Source organism: Caloenas nicobarica, chromosome 3 (genome assembly GCF_036013445.1).
Source record: "Caloenas nicobarica isolate bCalNic1 chromosome 3, bCalNic1.hap1, whole genome shotgun sequence".
Classification (NCBI taxonomy): Eukaryota; Metazoa; Chordata; class Aves; order Columbiformes; family Columbidae; genus Caloenas; species Caloenas nicobarica.
The window spans coordinates 98,940,618-98,952,899 of NC_088247.1; the positions used below are offsets into that span (position 1 = coordinate 98,940,618).

General features: G+C 41.3%; 1 protein-coding gene across 1 annotated transcript in view; it reads right to left on the reverse strand.

Moving 5' to 3' along the window:
- Window positions 1-12,064, reverse strand: part of PTPN14 (protein tyrosine phosphatase non-receptor type 14) — a 120,860-nt gene extending 108,796 nt beyond the window's left edge. The window contains exon 1 of the mRNA XM_065630519.1: window positions 11,818-12,064. The gene's annotated coding sequence lies outside the window, so the exon portion shown is untranslated. The remainder of the gene's footprint in view (window positions 1-11,817) is intronic.
- Between the last annotated feature and the right edge of the window lie 218 nt (window positions 12,065-12,282).

A 12,282-nucleotide genomic window follows, 5' to 3' on the forward strand; every position in this document is an offset into this window, starting at 1 on the left:
TTTGTCTAATTATGCTGTTCCATAACTACCTCCAGGAAAAGGTCTGAATTTATCCTGAGTCTCAACTACTCATGCCTTACAGCCTACCTGGTCAGGCGACATCAGACACAGTTGTCTTCATCATGACCCTGGCAGGACAAGGACAGAGTCATCAGTGCTCAGTCTTACTAGACATGGCAATTGGGTGTTCTTTTGTTGTTAATTTCCTCTGACCTTGCAGTTTGTCCTTGTAAAATTCTTGCTGTTCATGAGCTAACGCATCTACACTTAAACTCAGTACAAGAACTGCTTCCACGTGCACAATAATGACTTCTGCTTACACTTCCACTAGGTCAGCAGAACCATCATTCATTGCCATATTTCTTAACTCGAGAAGAGATTAAAGTATACAAATCACTGAAAACATAATGCGAAAGATTTGACACATAGTCTTTAAGGGCATATACAAATACGGCAATAAACTATTGTAATTTATTCCAGTATTTCAAAGTCTCCTAAATACAAAGGGACCTTTTCATTGTTGCACACATTTCTAACTCCTGAGAGATACAAACTGCAGAGGTAAAGCCTATGGCCATGTCCAGACATCGCGTTTCAAATGCAAAATGACACAATGGTTGTGATGATAGCACACAATGCAATCATACATAGCCTATAATAAATCACATCACATTTGGGAGACTACAGATTAAGTTTTCACTGGTTGACAGAACTACTCTTAAGCCATACACCTTTGCTCATTTATAAACTTCATTTGCCTTTTCTATATTTCTCTGCCATTATGGGGATGAGAGAGAGATTCTGCCTTTAAAACTAACGAACAAAACCACAAAAAACCCCACAAAACAATCAAACAAACAAACCCCACACCGAACACAAAACAAAAAACCAGCAACCACCACCACCACCACCAAACCCACCACATTTCAAGCTCTCCTCCACCTCTGTTCCTAACAGGTGGAAGACTCAATGCATAAAGACTTAATAAAACACCCAACACTGCGCCAAACAGGGCAGAATCTGTTCTGGATTAAGTTATCACAGTCCCTTCCATTGCAGTTAGCACTTGATGCCCAGCACTATCAGTTTGTTACACTGATCAAATTCTTTTAGGTTTGACCCCCTGTACACAAAGGTCACCACACATGCCAGTAAAATAACTTCACGGAGACAGCAGTGGAGGAAATCTACATTAAGGAATCACATAAACAGTTCCCATCCGCACAGTTTCTCCATTAGATGAATTTAGCACCTTGTTTAAAGCATGTGGTGGAGGGCAGGTCTTGTGATGTCTGATGAAACCTGGTCCATGAAACCTCGTGTACAAAGCACCCTGCATAGCTAGCATGAAACCTCCTTGGACATTCACCCCTCAGGACAGCCATAGCTGGGGCAGAAATACAGAACTCTAGAATCATTTTGTTCAGAAAAGACCTTTAAGTTCATCAAGTCCAACCATTAACCTAACACTGTCAAGTCCACCTCTAAACTATGTCCCTAAGAACCTCATCTACGTGTCTTTTAAACACCTCCAGGGATGGTGACTCCACCACTTCTCTGGGAAGCCTGTTCCAATGCCTGACAACCCTTTTCAGGAAGAAGTTTTTCCTAATATCTAATCTAAATCTCCCCTGGTGCACCTTGAGGCCGTTTCCTCTTGTCCTATCACTTGCTGCTTGGGAGAAGAAGCCAACGCCCTCCATGCTACAACCTCCTTTCATACATAGGTGAATGACTATATGGCCTGTGAAATGCAAATGAAGTCAAAGTACAGGTACAAAAGTATGAATATTGCAAAGGAGATCACTTTGCTCATGAAGGCCCAAAAACACTATACCATCAAAACTATTTACTTAAAAGGTCTCTGGATTCGGTTTATACTACTGTTTTATCAGATTCTTTGGGGGGGGAGCAGGGGGAAGCAAGCATATTAAATGCACAAGCCAAAACAACCAAACCAAAAGTTTTCCCCAAGGTCAATAACCCAGCTCATCTCCATCCTCAATAGAGCTGCAGAAAAAAATAACAATTACTGGAGATAATATCATGTTTTTAAAATTTAAAAAAGTTAGTATTTCAAACCACTCTGAAGGAAGAGACCTATCTGATTACAAAGCCAAAAACGAGAACCTTGTCCATTTTTCTGACAGAGACTTAGACTCTTCACTGAATGCTCTCGTGCACTGCCTGCCCAGTGTTATTTTAATGTGGTCCCCACAATAGAGCTACTATTCCTGAGAGATTAATACAATAAATCACAGAGCTCATTATCAGGAAGTTTTTCCTGATAAACAATCTAGATTCTGCTGTAATCTTACAAAATAACTTTATTCACTATATTACCAAAGGGTGTTTTTCAACATGTAAGTTTTAAATGGGTTGATTTTTTTTTCATTCTGCTGTTTTGACTTTTGTAAAAGACACGTGACAAAACTAACACATTCTGCTCTCCAGACTGCAGCCACAGCTCTCTCAGGCTGTAGCAAAAAGTCTTTTTAAGATAACCATGCAAAAGTGCGTTTTTTCATCCTAAGAAAATACTGGAATAATAGAGGATATCCTTCCCTGTCATTGTCATATCCTCCATCACTCTGATTGCAACACAAAACATGAAGAGACTAAAAAAATGCATTTGTTCCAATTCCACCCCAAGTAAAAAAGAAATTAAATTACATTATAAATCCACACTATTAAGGAGAACAGAGAACTCAAAATTAAGTGGCATTTAACAGTAAACAATGTGTTCTGGAGTTAGCTGAATAGCCCATTCATTTAACAGATTTACTTGCATGGAACCTACTGTATTATTGCGAGCTCATGGTCCTGCCACTCACAACTATTTCAGTGTACTACTCAGGTAGGGGGGAAGTGCAAAATTTCACAGCTGTATGCAGAGAGTTATTGGTACTCATCAAGGACACTGAACACATAAAGCTAACATGAAAGTTAAGCTACATGTTAACAAACTTCTATTGTAATGCAAGCTGAAAACGCCAAAGTAGGAAATGAACCTCATATAACATCAACAGAAGCTGATGTTACTGACTAATAGAACAAAATTACATTGTCTCCCATGTGCACCCACCCCTTGTCAGATGTTTTGACAGATTAATTAGTGCATGGGTGACAATCTTCATACCTAAGTCAAGTTCTAGGAAAACCATAAGAATATATCAGTCTCTCCAGATAAACCTATCTGTACACCAGAAGAAACAACTGGGCCATCATTAGGCAAGGTTTAATGTTTTTTAAAAGCACATCCTACCAAATTTAATCATTTACCCTTTCAGCAGTGAGGAGTTATATGCAAGTCTACACTACAAAAGCTCAAAGCTGTTCTGTGAGCAACTGTTTTACATTACTACACCGGCAACAAAGAAAAAGAGCTAGCGTAAAACTAACATACAGCAAGTAGAGAACACCTCATCATTCAACCTGCTGTATTCTCCTTGAATGTGCCTTTCTCTATTCCAGCTCTAGGGAAACATTCAACACTTCTTAAGTTCAGGTCCTGAGGTACAATCAGTAATTCCCTCCAGAAATAACTGTCTCTTAATTACTGAGCTGCAAATTTGCAGGAAATGTGTCTTCCTGAATTCGCATATTTAAATGCACATGTTTATGACAATTTACCAATTAAATACTGAAACCAGAAAATCTTCTGAGAGATGAACCAGCTATAGAGGAGGGCAGGCTGTGACCAAAGAAACCAAAACCCTCAGATACGTGCCAGCTCTCCCCAACACACCGTTTGCCTACTGCACCAAACTATTTCTTCTCCTTTTCCTTAGATTGTAATTCAAGGCATGTATTGTGTCTTTTGCTACTTGTAAAGCTCTCAGCACATTCTACAACCCAGAAATGAATTAAAAAGCGTTAACTGATAAATGAAATCTAATTCTCTATGTGCAGAATTTGATTTATTTAAACACTCCTCTCTACATTAAATAGTACGAGACATTAGACTGCACCAAAAGCCCTAAAATATGTAACAAGCAAAAATAACTTTCATCTTTAAATAGCAGCTTTTATTTCCAGTTATCAGAAAGAAAGTTAATTAAAAAAAAAAAAAGAAGCAAAATTTCTAGCAATGTACACGCATGGTCTTTGAATGCTAAATGTTAAGCTGCCTCAATAATGCTGTCCTGCAATATTTTAGTTCTGTTTCATGAACAAGATTTCCAACTATGCGCAAATGCACTTGGGGCCATCAAGCTACCAAGAGGAACATGGATACCTGGAACAACACTTGCAAGAAAGCCCTGTCAGTGCCTTTCTCTGTTCTCAGGTGGGAAGCAGAAGCACATAAGCCCCAACACTGTGATTTAGCTCACTCTGCTATCACAGATTCCCACAATGCAGTGTTGGCAAAGGTGCAAGGCATCACCGGACCTTTACTCAAAGATGTCTACAATAAGTTGTTTTATTCACAAGCAGAAACTTGCCCTGTCCACCCTCTGTTCTGAACCCACCAGAGCTCTGAAATCTCTGTCAATATTTCTGTCCACCAGCAAAAGACTGTATCAGCCATCCCCTTAAGCTAGCAGCCAACTTCTTAATCTGGTAAACTGGCCAAAACATTTTTCTACACAGACTGAATCTTCATAACACTATGAAGAATGTAAATACACACCAATCCCACTCAGTAGCTCTTGAAGTATGCCAACCAAGAAAAAAAGAATTACAATCATTTCAGATGCCTATTTTCCAGGACCTCTAAAATAAGGTCCCATCACTCCCAAAGCTCATTAAGGTTCTTCCTCCTGAGGCAGGTCTGTTCACATTGAGCATTTCAGAAAGCTACTAAGGGAGAAGTCAGATTTTCTCAGAAATCTCCCTTTTCTATATTTGGGGTAGGACTCTCAAGGCCTGCTCCCACTGAAGGCATTCGAAGTTTCACTCCACCTCAGCACAAAGTAAATTAGGCCACTGGATATATTGCTTTTCCCTCTCCTCTCCCTCTGTCCTGGTAAACAACAGGCACGAAGTTTTGTGTAGAAATTCCTTTACACATTGTCTTGCTTTTAAAGCACCTGAGATAAGCACTGCATATCACGTACTCAGAAAAAGCAGGGTTTCCACTACCAGCAGGATACAGTTTTGCCATTGAAAGAACAAATGAAAGTGCTAAGGGGTGGAAATGAAAATGGCACATAGTATTAGACATCAAAAATGAGATCTGGCTTCTGTTAGTTTAAACTCCGATTGGCAAAGTCCCCTGATTTTGCCCAGGCTTGTCCAAAAACCTAGCTTAATTATCATCATCAATAAAAAGCTAAAGGCATTTTATCTACAAGGTAGATAAATGCCTTCTCTCAAAAGAGGGAGTTCCATGATAAGAGCTAATCTAAAAAACCTGAGGAATGCCAACTATTTTCTCAGTTGTAAAAACAAGAAAGAATTGCACAAACACAAGTTAAAACAACTACTGGTAACCTCGTGCTTCTCCTACACAGCCAACTTCTCCTGGGCTAAGGCCCTACCCAGTGTCCTTCGGGCAGCGACGCTTTGGATCGAGCCCAACGTTCAAAAGATGGTAACCCAAAAGAGGACATCACTTTTATGCATCTTCACAAGTGAGGGACTTCTCATTAACCTTATTTGTCGAGTTCAGAGAAGCAGTGCAAGACTACCTTCAAAGTAGCTTCAGCCTTTTCAATGGGGGAGTCAGAAGACCAGTCCACATTTTGTTTTGTAGACAGCTGCCAGGCAGCCTGTAAAAGAGATCATTCTGGTTGGTCAGACCACCTAGAAGTTGCAAAAGGCTTTGCTTTTTATACCTTAAGTTACAATATAGCTTTCTGAAACTTCTACAAAGCTTTACTGTGTTTTATCCTACATACACTAATCTGTTAACAAGAGGTGTTGATTATTAGATCAGTCACAGCGCCTGCTACTAAATCAATTTTTCCCCCGCTTTCTGTTCTGCAACAGTTTAACATTTACGGTCTATAGATGTGCAAAAATTCCATAGTATTGGTATAGTATTGCTTTGACAATATTTTCTTTGAAAGGTCCTCTAAGTTATGGAAGATCTAGTTGCCTCCAGAAACTGGTCCATCTATTTGTCAGTGTCAGACACACAACTACCATTGGGTTACAGAATCCAAAAATATTTGTATTAACAACACGAATTACAAAATATTCTTTGTCCATTAAAACATATACTAGAAATCATTGATCATCATAATGAAATTGATTAATAATAGATACCAATGCTAACTGCCTTTTACATGAAGCCTAATCATGGCTTCTGTTCCTCTATACGCCAGCCCAGGCCACAGCAGAGCATGCCTCAATAAATTAAAGCATCAAACTTTATTGTGTTAAAGAGTTAAGGTTCAACTTATACTTTCTATGAAGCCTGAAATATATAAAAAAGCAAATCTTTCAATTCCACCTGCATTAATATTTAATCAAAGCCACTGTCATTCACAGTACAATACAGAAATTAAATTGCTAGAGCAGGTGAAGTCATCAGCCCAATACCCAGAAAACATGAAATATCACAGCAGACACTAATAGCATGATCTGTCCTGAGGTTCATTTCTTAATCCCTGTCAGATACTGTTGAATTATGCCCTAGAGCAGCACAGTTACCATCCCTTTGGCTGTAGCCACCACTGTTCTCCCTGACCGTAGGAACAGTTCACTTTTCTTTTTCCTCCTACTAGGCGCTTAGTTTATATGTTCTCCTCCGGCAGCAAGTATTACAACTACAGGTATTTTTTTTTAAAGTGGTGATTCAGGGGTATTATTATATACATTGTCTTTCAAACTACTCCCTATAACTAGTCATTGTATCAAAGAGTAATGGAATTATCAGTTATTAATGGGCAAACATTATTTTGCATATATATCCTACCTCCTCTAACTGACCTCCTTGAACCAAAGCTACACTAATATTTTCAGTTCAACTTCATATGAATATTTTCCAATCTCTCTGCTTTGATAGGAGACCACAAATTGATTATTCCAGGTGAACATGAGCACTAACTTAATTGCGTCCTCTGTGTTATTAACACAGCATTTCACAACTGTGGCTTTTTTTTTTCTGCCCAATGCTAAGTGCATTAGGGAGGTGCACAAGTTCAAATAAAACATTGTTGAAATCTTCCTCCCTACCTTAATATAATTAATTTACAATCCAGTAACATGAACGAGTAATTTGATTATTCCCTCCAACATGCGTATTCTTGAATTTATCAACATCATCTGCTACACTTCCCTTTTACCCAGCTTTCCTGGATTCCCTTCGCAATTTCTCAGTCTTCTTCAATCTTGCTTAATCCAAATACTTTTGCATCATTAGCAAGTTTTGGCACACCATTATTCATCTAGTTTATTAGATCACCAACATACACTTCACCACCCTCTTTTCGAAGCTGTTTCTACATCACACTGTAATTTAAGGTTTACATTGTTACTGACCCAAAAAAAAAAAAAAAGTATTCTTAGTCATAAGAAAAAGTACACTTTTTGAGAACTATAAAGGAGAGTTGCAGTTTCCAAAAGACTTGCTTGCTGTTGAGCAAAGCTCAATATCTAAACTCTTCACAGGAGCAGAACACAAGAGCTACAGGACATCAGAGGGGCTGTGGGTCAGTGTTCTTCCCAGGAGATCATCCATCCAATATGTGATATACATGGCTCCCTCCAGGAAAATCCTTTGGTTAGAAAACCTTAATATTGGGTAAATTTATGCTTAATTAGTGCTAAGTTTATAGTCCCTTAGGTACTTATAGAAGTTGCTCATATATGGTTGACTATATGATGTACAACGACTTATTAGGGCAGCAATGATAAGGAAGAAAATACACTTTAAAACAAATATGCATGTTCCTTTCACATGCTTTGTGCTGCACCATAGTCTTGTGTCCTTAATTTCAGATGGCACTCTTAGCATCGATTTGCTGACCTTGCAGACTACTTTAAAGAGCAATCATAAAGACTTCTGTACTTTCCTCTACATTTAAAGCAAAAAATACCAATCAACATTGTTCAAAAGACAAGGTGCTATATCTGCACTGTTACATTACCTTTACTTGACCACAATCTAATCTTGGCAATTCGCTAAAACTGAGCCAAATTCTGTTACATTATCCACAGACTTTGAAAGCTGAAGACAATGAAATTAAAAAGCTCCTAATCCTTCAAACCTTCACACGAAGACACCCTTGAATCCAGTAAGTTTCCTTTAAAAATGTATTCCATTATACATTAACAAGTAAAAACCAACAGATTTAGCAAGTGAAATGCATTCTTATTAATTCAAAAGAGAAATGACTCAAACTGCGCTATCTTACAGGAATCAGTAAAACAAATACTGAGATTTCTTGCCTACCAAAGCATCAACTGTGAATAAACAGATTAAAATTACCTACAAATTTAAAGAAGAGGTGCAAGCAGAAGGATAGTGTGTACGTGTTTATCCAAGAAAGCCAAATCTGATTTTCAACCAAAAAATAATAATGTCAAAACCAATTTTGATTCCTCATATATTTAAGGTAAGCTGTACCACATTATACCTTTCAGCTTAAAAATCTTCAGCAATCTCCAATTTTGTGTTCTAGCTGCTTATTATGACAAAACTATCCAGACATTTCAATCATAAGCCCCATTTTGTCAGGTAGCTTTGCTTTGAAAGAAAAAAATAAACCATCCCCAAAGACTGGGCAGTCAAGCCAAGTACTATCAAGAGCCAGGAAAAAAGAAAGTAACTGTCCCAATAATGCACAAAACCCAAAAATAAAGATGTAGTATTACTGCCTCAAAAATCACACTATTTTACAAGAGAGATGAAGACCAAGTCAACAAAGCCCCATAACCTGATAAAGCACCTAAATGTCAGCTTTTGAGCACTTGGACACTTGACTCACCGATCCTTTCACACTCCGGAGTTCTCCTCACTCGCTTCCACAGCCCAGAGGAAAAAGGGAAGAGTCACGGACTTCAGTTCCTGCTCCTGGGGCAATTTCCACATTTGTGAGGAACTCTGTTCCTTCAGAGTGTGTGAGGTGTCCCCTCATAGATCACTTCTTCAGCTCCAAGTCCACAGCAAACCAGAAGGCCTGAAGCAGAAGATGGGCACCCCACAGGATGGGCCACACTCGCTCTGGACACCTACTGGATCCAGCACAACCAGAGGAAAATACAAGTACCCACTGAGTTTTGAGGTCTCCTGCACTAGGCACAGGAGGACGGGGGTTAGACAGTGAAACCAAAAATCATACTTCCATCATGATCTTGGACCTCAGCTCAGGTCTACCTCAGCTCCTTTCGGATCCAGTCTTTAATTTTTAATATATTTTTAAAAACAAGATCAGAAGCTGTTCCAGTGGAACTCCACAAAGTGTAATAGGCCAAGGCATGCTGCACTTAACATAAAAATGATGGCATCTGCTCAGCACAAAAATTAAGCCTTTATTGAAACCTTCTTGTAATGGAGCTGGATACACATGCACAAATATATTGCATACAAAGTATTATAGCCTGGCTCCTGCAAAGACTTTGTATACATGTTTATTACTATGTATATAAAAGAAATTCCGTGGTTTCAAAAGCACTATTCATGAACGTGAATTTAAGCACATGGGTGGGTCTTTGCAGGGCTAGGACCCATACACCCCTGTGCAGCTTTGCCTGCTGAAAACTTCTTATATTTTGTGTACTACCAGCAGTTTATAAAACTCCCTCAGCTGACTAGCCCTTGCAACAGAGGACTGGCTTCCAGCTGAGGAGCTAGAGCTCAAGTAAACTTTTCACACTGCATATATCTACATTAAATTTAAATCTAGATTAAAACGAGCTACTTAAGTAACAATTAATCAAACACAGCCTCACTGGATATGAAGAGAAACAGAACGAAGAGCAGCTCTTTTGGCTGTAGCGGTACCAAACGAACATAGAAAAATGAAGCCATGCAGTTACTAGAAATATGCAGACAACTTTTTTTTTTTTTTTAATATTAAATACTTTCTCCAGGATTGGAGGAGCCACTGGCAGCCAAGATAATTTGCTAAGTGCACAAAGGCAGATGTATTTCATAGAAAGCCATTCCATGCCTAAGTTACAATAACTGACTCACAGGCTTCTGCTGGACAAGAATGACCAGGAGAAAAGTCAGTCACTAGCACTGGTTGCTAATTAATCCTCACGAACAACACTGCACCAAAGCTACTTCTGCTACTATTATAGAAACGTTTAAAACTGTAACTGTAATGTACATACAAAAGCTCACTTTGGTCAGTACAGAGATCAGTGCTGCCGTCCTTGCTCTGGCCTTGATCTGCACCACTAGATCCTCCAAGGTCGCATTGAGACAGTCGTGCTTTCAAGCTTCTCGCACGCAAACGCAATGGCAGAACTGACGGCCACGAGCTCTGCCGCAGATTTGGGGAATTACCTTTTAGCTGATGGGCTGCACTTCAAACCATAAATTTGCAAAGCTCCCAACTTCTGTATCATGACCCATTAGATACACACAAGTGCCCTCTGCCTGTAAGCAACTCTGGCACAGCCTCCTAAAGAAACTAAAAAAAGTTCAGGAAAGTACTGCCAATAACAGAACAGGGCCTAAAGCTTATTTGCATTACTATAATATCAACACACGCTTTATTCTACACCATGTAACAAGTACTAGATGTCAGCTACAGACCCCCCAGAGGGCAAGAGCAAAAGCTGTATAATCTGCATTTTGTCGCTCATATTGGATAGGACATTCTCAGCTGGATAACCAGAGAGCAGTCCCTGCTGCGACTGCCATCCCTCTCCCCAAAAAGACCTGACTACCTTCTCTCATAATATGGAGGTTGGCAGGTGGTGACTTGTGATTTGGGGGGAGCCATTTTATATGTATGTTTTTCCAAACTCTATAGAACTTCAGCTGGTAACAATGCTTTCAGAATAACCAAACCCAGTGGTGATTATCTGCATAAAGTGTGAAGAAAAAATAACTTACTTTTGGTAAAAGTATTCCTTTCAGCTACAATTTCAGGATACGTGCCAAAAATCCCAGAAAACTTTTTGGGCAACATAGCGAATCCGAGCCTTTGCCAGTCATGGTTTGTTCCCACCTTGTTAAAGTTACAATCAGCCAAAGAGATGCTTATATGATGATTTTGTGCAAATCAGAGATAAAATGTTCTCGATAGGAAAGCTCAAGCACACATTATATCCACATACCGCACATACATTATGTAATGCTTGTCCCAAATACACTCCAATAAAGAGAGCTAGTTTGAGATCTTAAAAATTCATTGACTATGCCACATCAGAAATGAGAGCAGATGTCATTCTTCCCTGCCTCGCTGCGATCTTTTCTGCATAACTCGGCGTTACATATTTGCTAAAGACGAACGGCCAGTTTAGGCTTGACTGTAACTAACAAAGAACAAGGTAAACCCCTGGGCGGGGGGGGGGAAGACAAACACAGGCATGCCGCGCTGTAAATACGAGCAGCCCAGCAGAGAGCCCTGCCCGTCCCCAGCTAGTTACAAGTCCCTCTTGATTATACAAATGCCACGTTATCTGGGTGTCTAGCAGATTAAATTCACGGGCTGGACGGACCGTCCGAGGCTTGTTTATCGCAGGTCACCGACTGGCATTTGTAACCCAAGCTTAGCTATTTTCGTGATTTACAAACAGCAGCGCATACGCCGCTGCGATGTAACTGCACAGCATAAGGAGCCTCACACAAACGCTGCCTATCGCACGCACGGAGTAAAAGGCACAACTCGGATTGTTTGAAAGTCAGCGCGGGTGGCTGGTAGGGGACGCGCCCGAGCCCAAACTCCAGCAAACTCGGCGGCTCCTTACCTGCTCGGCGGGCGCCCGGGCAGCGCGGGGGCTCCGGCTTTGTGCGCTCCCGCTGGAGGCGGCTGTCCCGGCCCGGAAGGCGGCGGCTGCCGGCGAGACCCGAAGCGGCCGGGGAGAGAAAGAGAGAGACCCGCTCCCGCCGCCCCGGCCCGGCCACCGCGGGGAACTTCGGCGGGGCGGCCGGGAGCTGGGGCCGCCGGTGGCGGCGGCGCTGGGGGCCGGGGCGCCCTGAGCTCCTGCTGCCGCCCGTGGGGTGCGGGAAGGAGGGAGGCAGGACGGGAGGGAGGGGACTGGTGTCCCGCGGGGGCGAGCGGGGCCGGCGGGCGGGCGAGCGAGCCGGAGGCGGCGGGGCCGGGGCCGGGCTGGGGCGGCGCGGGGAGTCACTGCCCAGGAATGCCAGGAATGTGGGGCGGCCGCTGCGGCCGCGGGGCCCGGAGACGTCGGGGACGCGACTTGGGATTTCTT